Below are 8,739 nucleotides of genomic sequence, written 5' to 3'. Positions count from 1 at the left end.
CAGGAGGATAGAGTGGACGAAGTGCTCTATAGGCAGATAGGAGCAGCCTCACGGTCACAGGCCCTGGTCCTCATGGGGGACTTCAACCACCCTGACATCTGTTGGAGAGAGAACACGGCAGGGCACAGGCAGTCCAGGAGGTTCTGGGAATGCGTGGATGACAACTTCCTCCTGCAGGCGATAGAGGAGCTGACAAGGAGGGGTGCCATGTTCGACCTTGTGCTCACCAACAGGGAGGGACTGGTTGGGGATGTGAAACTAAAGGACAGCCTTGGCTGCAGCGACCATGACATGGTGGAGTTCAAGATCCACGGGGCAGCAAGGAAAATACACGGCAAGCTCTCTGCCCTAGACTTCAGGAAGGCGGACTTTGGCCTCTTCAGGGACCTGATGGGCCAAGTGCCATGGGAGGCGGCCCTGGAGGGAAGAGGGGCCCAGGAAAGTTGGTCCATATTCAAGGAGCACCTCCTCCAAGCTCAGCAGAAGTGCATCCCGACGAAAAACAAGTCGGGCAAAAAGGCCAGGAGGCTGGCGTGGATGAGCAAGTAGCTCCTGGACCAACTGAAAGTGAAAAAGGAAGCCTATAGAGGGTGGAAGTGGGGACAGGTAGCCTGGGAGGACTACAAAGAGGCTGCGCGAGTGGCCAGGGACAAGGTAAGGAAGGCCAAAACCCTGGCAGAACTGAATCTGGCCAGGGATATAAAATGTAACAGGAAGAGCTTTTATAGGTACGTAGGGGACAAAAGAAAGTCCAGGGTAAATGTAGGCCCCCTCCAGAAGGGAACTGGTGTCCTGGTTACCCAGGACATGGAGAAGGCTGAGGTTCTCAATGACTTTTTTGCCTCAGTCTTCACCGACAAGAGTTCCTGTCCCACCACCCAAGCTGTAGAAGGTGCAAGCAGGGACTGCAAGAATGAAGAACTGCCCATTGTACTCGAAGAGCAGGTTCGGGATCATCTGAGGAACCTGAAGGTGCACAAGTCCATGGGTCCTGAGGGAACTGGCGGATGAAGTCGCCAAGCCACTGGCCATCATATTTGAGAAGTCGTGGCGGTCTGGTGAGGTCCCCGATGACTGGAAGAGGGGGAACATAACCCCAGTTTTTAAAAAGGGGAATAAGGAAGACCCAGGCAACTACAGGCCGGTCAGCCTCACCTCTCTGCCTGGCAAGGTCATGGAGCAGATTCTCCTGGAAACCATGCTAAGGCACATGGAGAGCAAGGAGGTGGTTGGTGACAGCCAACATGGCTTCACCAAGGGCAGATCGTGCCTGACCAATTTGGTGGCCTTCTATGACGGGGTGACGGCATCGGTGGACAAGGGACGAGCAACTGACATCATCTACCTGGACTTGTGCAAAGCTTTTGACACTGTCCCACACGACATCCTTCTCTCTAAACTAGAGAGACATGGGTTTGATGGACGGACCACTCGGTGGATAAGGAGTTGGCTGGATGGCCGCACTCAGAGAGTGGTGGTCAACGGCTCAATGTCCATGTGGAGACCAGTCACGAGTGGCGTCCCTCAGGGGTCCGTGCTGGGCCCGGCCCTGTTCAACATCTTTGTCGGCGATATGGACAGTGGGATAGAGTGCACCCTCAGCAAGTTCGCCGACGACACCAAGTTGTGTGGTGCCATTGACATGCTGGAAGGGAGGGATGCCATCCAGAGGGACCTTGACAGGCTGGAGAGGTGGGCCTGTGCCAACCTCATGAAGTTCAACCAGGCCAAGTGCAAGGTCCTGCACCTGGGTCATGGCAATCCCAGGCACAAATACAGGCTGGGCGGGGAATGGATTGAGAGCAGCCCTGAGGAGAAGGACTTGGGAGTGCTGGTGGATGAGAAGCTTAACATGAGCAGGCAATGCGCCCTTGCAGCCCAGAAGGCCAACCGCATCCTGGGCTGCATCAAGAGAAGCGTGACCAGCAGGTCGAGAGAGGTGATTCTCCCCCTCTACTCTGCCCTGGTGAGACCCCACCTGGAGTACTGTGTCCAGTTCTGGAGCCCCCAGCACAAGAAGGACATGGACCAGTTGGAGAAGGTCCAGAGGAGGGCCACGAAGACGATAAAAGGGCTGGAGCACCTCTCCTATGAGGACAGGCTGAGAGAGTTGGGGCTGTTCAGCCTGCAGAAGAGGAGGCTCCACGGAGACCTGATAGCGGTCTTCCAGTACCTCAAGGGGGCCTACAAGAAATATGGGGAAAGGCTGTTTAGTAGGGCCTGTTGCGATAGGACGAGAGGTAATGGTTTTAAAATAGAGGGGGGTAGATTTAGATTAGAAATTAGGAAAAAATTTTTTACGATGCGAGTTATAGAACACTGGAACAGGTTGCCCAGAAAGGTGGTGGAGGCCCCATCTCTGGAAACGTTCAAGGCCAGGCTGGATGAGGCTCTGAGCAACCTGACCTAGTCACGGATGTCCCTGCTCCTTGCAGGGGGGTTGGACTAGGTGACCTTTGAAGGTCCCTTCCAACCCTAACCATTCTATGATTCTATGATTCTATGATTCTAAATAACCTTGGTTTTCTAGATTTCTACTCATGTTTGAAATTACAAAGCCACAGCGGAGACAAGCATTTTGACTCCATTTTTTTCACTGGTGTCACTGGTGAAAGTCCACCTGGCACCAGCTGTTGCTCTTCCTGGGGCCGGCTGGCTTCCTGCGCTCTGCTTCTGCACCAAATAAATAGATTTATCTGGCCATACAAGAGGATGAGTACAGGAGGTATTTTTTAGATGAAGAAATATTAGCAATGAGAGACTATTTTATAGTGTTTAATACATCAAGATGTTCTGTGTAATCACCAAAATCTTTGAAATATTACTCAAAAATATGGATTGAATTTTTAATGGAACTATAAGAAACCAATTTAGAGGTGTATTATAAACCACCAGAAACCAGAAATCCTTGTTTGTCTTGAGAAATTATTGTATGCAACTTTAAATGTTGTTGTTTTAATTTTTCAGCTATAGTTTGTGTGCATTTAAAGTCAGAAAGATTTCTCTCCAAATTATATGCTGTTGTCATATTCATTATACATAATTAATTACTAATTAATTCGGGCCTACACATTACATCTGTAACACCTGCACATAAACTAAGTGCGACAGGTTTGAGCGCTGTGTGGAACAGCCAGGTTCAGGAGACATATAGCGAGTTTTGGGAAAGAGGAGATGCACGTTGCCTCCTGGTGCTACCCTATTGAGGATGCTTCTAGGTGTTGATAGGAGCTGAGGAGCGAAGGGTAAAGAGGTGATGCCTCTCTATTGTTCCTTAATGAGTCAATTAATTATGAAGATTTAGCCTGACTACCAGTAATGACCTAACACGTAATTTACCCGTGCTGGTGTGTTGTGGCATGGAGGCATCCTTGCTAGAGAGCAGCCCAGCAGAGCTGTCTGTTCTCTCCGTTTGCAGGCAACAGGATATCCCAGAGACGGACAGAGGTTTGGTTTCAGCTTGTTTCTGATCCATCCTCTGCTCCTTGGCATACTGTGGGTTAGGCGCCTGCTGGCCGTTCTCTTCTGCAGTTTAGCTTTCATGCAGGAAAGCCATGAATATTGAACATTGATTACACACAATACCAAGTAAGGCAAAGATTTTTATAAACGTTTTATAAACTACCTAGCCAATAGCAACACCATCTTCCTAACAGAGGGAAACAAGAAGCCTCTTCTTACCTCTGAAGATGAAGTGAAGCATCTTTAATTTACTCTTTTAATTTAATCATTTCTATCCCCATTAGAATGACCTACATAAATCCAGATTTTGACATTAATGTGATGCAAGAGAGTTAGACAAGTAGCTTGCAGATCCAACTGGAAGCTTGTAACAGTGGAAGAATACCTACGCAGAATAAACTTGGCTTTACTGACAATTCTGTTTGTGTTCAATGTAGATGGGGGATCGAGAGCGGGAAGGTTTGCGGGTTGAACTTGATGTTGTCTCCGAAATGCTGAGCCAGCAGGACAGGCTCCTAAGGAACATTACTACCAGCACAAGTAAGAGTAGCTGGAAAACTCTTCTGTCTTGATCCAAGGCCAAGATTGCTTCACGAAGAGGAAGGTGGAAATGTTCCACCTGTGCCTCCGCCAGCGCCAAACATTTCCTCGGGCACACACAATGATCTGGCTGCTCTTAAATATTTCATTAAAGTATTTATCTTCGAGAAAATAAAAACTTTCAAGTTGGGAACAACTGTTTTGTCATAACCTACTTGGTTAATGTTGGAGAACAGAGCACTGTGCTTATTTTATTGATGCTTATTGAAGCTGCACTTAAGAGAACAGCAACCCGGCCATACAAATACACCAGAAGTTGTGTATTTACTGCTGTGATACATGCCTGTGTTTTTCTGAAAAGATATTAAAGGCATTTGCTAGCCTGAGAGGGGAAGTATATGGCTCCATTGTGTCTTCTGAAAATGGAAGCCCTCTGAAAGTGAGATATCAGTCAAAGGTCAGGCTACAAACTCTCCACCATTTCAGTATCTATTTTTTTTTCCTGAAATTTGCTCTATTACTTCATCTTTTGGTCCTTAAAGTTTTATTTTTCCCCTTGTCCTTTTTCCACCCCATTTCCCAAATATTTGAAAATAATTTTTACATTGTAAAGTGGAAAATGCTTACAATTTAATTGATCGCTGTAAACAGAGTAACTGCATGAAGGCTTTTATAAGTCTTTTTAATTATCTTTCTAAGCATTTTATGTACTTGTTTTGCATTTTTCTTTTCATTTGCTGAGGGTAGTAGAGAAGACTTCGCAGTTGTTTTTGCTTTCAGGTTGGCATACCGAGGAGACACAAATTCTTCTTATGAAGTAATATACATTAATCGCTGGAACTGGAAGCAACGTTTGGCACCAGCAAGTACAGAGGTGGAGCATTTTTACCTTTCCGTTCTTGAAGCAGCTTGACCTTGGCTCAAGTTAGCATAGTTTTGGAGCTCTCCTGTGCTACCTACAACCTAGGTTTTAAATGCTCTGTTAATCCCAAACTAGTATAAGTAAAGACTAATACGCTTTCAGCTCTTCTTATGATGAGTCTGGACCCATGTCAGTTGATGTTTTAAATTACCTCCCCAAGGACAGAAAAATAAAACCAATATTAGAAAAAAATTATTTCCCCGATCCTATGCTTGGGGCACCAGCAGAATGATTTAGCTTTCTTTTCCACACTGACAGGCTAGTTTCTGCAGATGTTGCCAAATTTCCAAATACCTTGACTCAAGTTCATAAAAACTTCTTACTTCTCTTGGGAGAGAAAATTGGAGGGCAAGAGTTTTATTAGACCAGTTGGAAAAGCTGACAGGTTTTACAGCAAAGAGTCTCTCATTTCTCTTGGTTGTGGTTGTTGTCTTTTCCCTTCCTTTACGAGCACCTCTGCGAAAGGAGGCACTTAGCTGCAGTCAGTCGTGCAGCGTAGCGCTGGGAGCTGACTCACAGCAACGCACCTCAGCAATGCCAGTTCTACACAGTCCTGTCTCCTCAGGTGTGGGCGAGAATTCATTCATTTTTGTTTGAATTTAATCCAATCTCATTTTTTTACTTTTGACTGTGTGTATCTGTTCTGGTGCTGATGTTCCCTAAAGTGGAATACCTTTTAACATGTGGACCTTTAAGTATAAGTACCATTTAAAAATGGTTACTTATGCTTCATATGTATCTTTACTAAGTTAAAACACATGCAATTATGATTCTTCTTGTCTGTCCATCTATCTGTCACACAGGGCATACACAGTATAAATGCTTTTTGCATAAGTTTCATAGCTGATTTTTTTTACAGTAATTGCTCTGTTCTGTTCTTCCCAGCATTACTCACAGGTACTTGGTGCCATGCTTCTATGAAAAGCATTTGCTTGCATTTCTTGCAGGACCTGAGAAAGTTCTTAAGCAGATGGTTTCAAATGTTTCTATACTAATTAGACAAGGGGTGCCTGGTGCAGAAGTGGTTTTTAGGCAAGCGGTGTGTTTGAGGCAGACAGTCGTGTTGTTGCTCTGGATGAAAGCTGGTGTTCTTGTTGACTTCAAGTGATTTTTAAGATTTGTTTCTTACACAGCTTAATTAGCTCAGTAGCTGAGGGCCAGCTTTCTTCCAGGTAGTCACAGGTTGTTTCAGCTGTGCCATGTTCTTTCTTTCCTTACAGTTTTGGGAATTGATGGGTGGAGCGTCTCCTACAGCAAAGTGCACTGGTTTGTACCAAAAGATGCCTTCCTTGAGACTAGAAGCAGAGGGATTGCGTTCAGCCAGGAGAAGGTGGTAACCTGAAGTCGCCCTGTGCTCCTCCAGTCACATCACTTCTAGGCCAGGGCTGGGATTCAGACTATCTTTTCTTCATATGAGTTTGGTCTCTTAATAACACACAAAAAAATTTGGTGAAGTCACTGAAGTCTCTTAATGTGAGTTTTGGGAATAGTACTACTCTGCCCACAAAGTGTCTCTTCTCACTCTACTAGGAAAGTTTCATTACATGAGTATTGTTCTTAGGATTATAAATAGCAGCAAGTTGTAAAAGGTTGGTTTTGTCACAGTATTTGTAGATCAAGTGCACAACTCTGCAAAACCATTTGGATGGTTTGTTTTAATGGAAAAATATCTGCTGGAGATGGGAAAGCAACAGGGCTGCTATTCCTGCACGTCTCCTAGTCTAAATGTTGCCAGCATGACAGGGTGAGCAGCGAAACTGAGTGAGGTTCCATTGCTGGAAGACAGGTTACCAGCACTCCTAGGTTTTGGTAAAGGGTCGCAAGGGCTTTGGGAATAAAGGCTTCAGAGCTGCTATGTAGCAGCAGACTGACCCTTGAGCTGCACAGAGAGAAGATCATTCAGTCCCACGGGAGATTTCAAGAACTCGAGTATTGTTTCCATTCCGGCTCTCAGCCTCCAGAATGTCATTTTTCTCTGCAAAATAAAATAAAGCCTGGGAGCAATCTGAGGTTAACTCCAGAGCTGTGGAACAGGGACACCCCTGGCCATAGGCTCTGCCAGCACAGGACACTTGCATGCTGGGCTGTGTGGGGGCTGTCCGCCCTCCAAGGCCCCTGCAGCTCACCAGAAACACCAGGCTGTTTCCCCTGAGTGTTCCCACTTTTACCAGACCCACTATAACAAACCTCTGGCTTGTCTTGTCTGAGATACTGCAGTTTGTCCAAGTCACTAGATGATCCTGCTGCTTTGGCTTTTGGCTGAATGAGTGGAATGAGCTCAGCCGACAGCAAGTTTGAGTTCATTGGAGCCTGTTTTTCAGTTTTCTGTCTGTGCCTGTTTGCTGTAAGAGGCACAGGGAATTGGATGGAGGTGCAGGGGATGGAGTACGGGGGCTTTTTTTACGGGCTTTTGTATGGGGAGGTGTGCAGGTCTTACAGAGGACAGCCTCTATGGAGCACACCTGCCTCCAGCTCTGCTTCCCTCATGGCACCCACATCCAGGCTGGCTGGGGAACCCTACTTCTGCTCACTGTGCTGTGCAGCACAGCGTGCTGTAGGGGGTATTCCATCGTCCTCTTCTATATAATAATAGCCCATGTTGTGTACCGGCTTCTAAAATGCCGTCAGTGCCATCCTTACCAAAACTGAGACATCATGGAGTACTTTAAAGTGAGTACGTGCCATTATTTTGTACAAACACTTACGTAACAGATGCTATAGGCAGCACTAGTTAGACTTCAGTGACCACTGTTGTGGTTGAATGGCACCAATTCTCCTACTTCATGCATGCAAAGCTTGTCATGACCACATGATTGAAACTTCATCTCAGGGTTTCTGTTATGTAAGAACAGAATATACAGTCTTGTAAGAAAATCAAGAAAAAAAAAAGCTAATTTTAAGAAACAGCCTTCATTGCCTTTTTTTTTGTCCCTGCCCCCAGAAAACAGAAAGATGCTTTTTTTTCTAACTGTCCTGAGGATCCCTTCTTTAACACGCGGTTTTACAAAGGATGTGTCCCCCCTAGTTGAGTGCAGAGATCACACCTTCAGCCTTGAGATGTCTCATGCACTTGTAATTTCTCCTGAAATTAATCCACAGCCACTTGTAGGTGTTAGCAATTTTTTAGAAGAGAATCTTAACACTTAGCATCTCACCATTTTCTATTTTGTCAGTCATCTGAGTTTGTACCTTTGAAGTTTCTGCTATAATTGGAAGAGAGGTCACACCAATTCTATTCCTTTAAACATTATTTTCATTTCACCAGTGTCTAGTTATTGTTTTTCTCCCACTTCTTGTGATGTTTTAGGTAAAAGTAATTTTTGGTACTTATCACTTTTAAAGCATTTTCTTTTCTAGAAGCTGTTTTGTAGTTTGATCTATTCCTCACATCACAGTAGGTGGTGATATTCTGGAAGCCCTGGTGATATTTGTGAAATATTTTCATGCAAAAGCCTAAAAAGAAAGCATTACTAATTTCCCTTGTGTACTAGTTTGATCGATTTTCATAGAATGAATGTTTAATTTCTGTTGAGTCCCAGGCTTTCTCTTTCGTTTAAACGTGAACAAAACACAATTCAAACCGCATAACTTCATTTAAAAACTGATTTCATATTGCTTGGAGCTTTCGCGGGCCAAGACGACTTCTTGTGGACCTTGACTTTCCCGTTTTGGGTGCTAAGCTGTTTTCTCTTTCCATCCAGAATCGCAGGGGGCTGGGGAACATTCCCCCGAAGACATCTTTCTGATTTTGATCTCCCTACCGAAATGGCGGTGGAGTTGGAGGGGCGCGGAGGGGAAGCGGGTACAGCTCCGGT

This window comes from Chlamydotis macqueenii, chromosome 3 (assembly GCF_036417535.1).
Source record: "Chlamydotis macqueenii isolate bChlMac1 chromosome 3, bChlMac1.mat, whole genome shotgun sequence".
In the NCBI taxonomy this organism is placed as follows: domain Eukaryota; kingdom Metazoa; phylum Chordata; class Aves; order Otidiformes; family Otididae; genus Chlamydotis; species Chlamydotis macqueenii.
The sequence above is the reverse complement of the archived record's forward strand: the minus strand, read 5'-3'. Positions refer to the sequence as shown.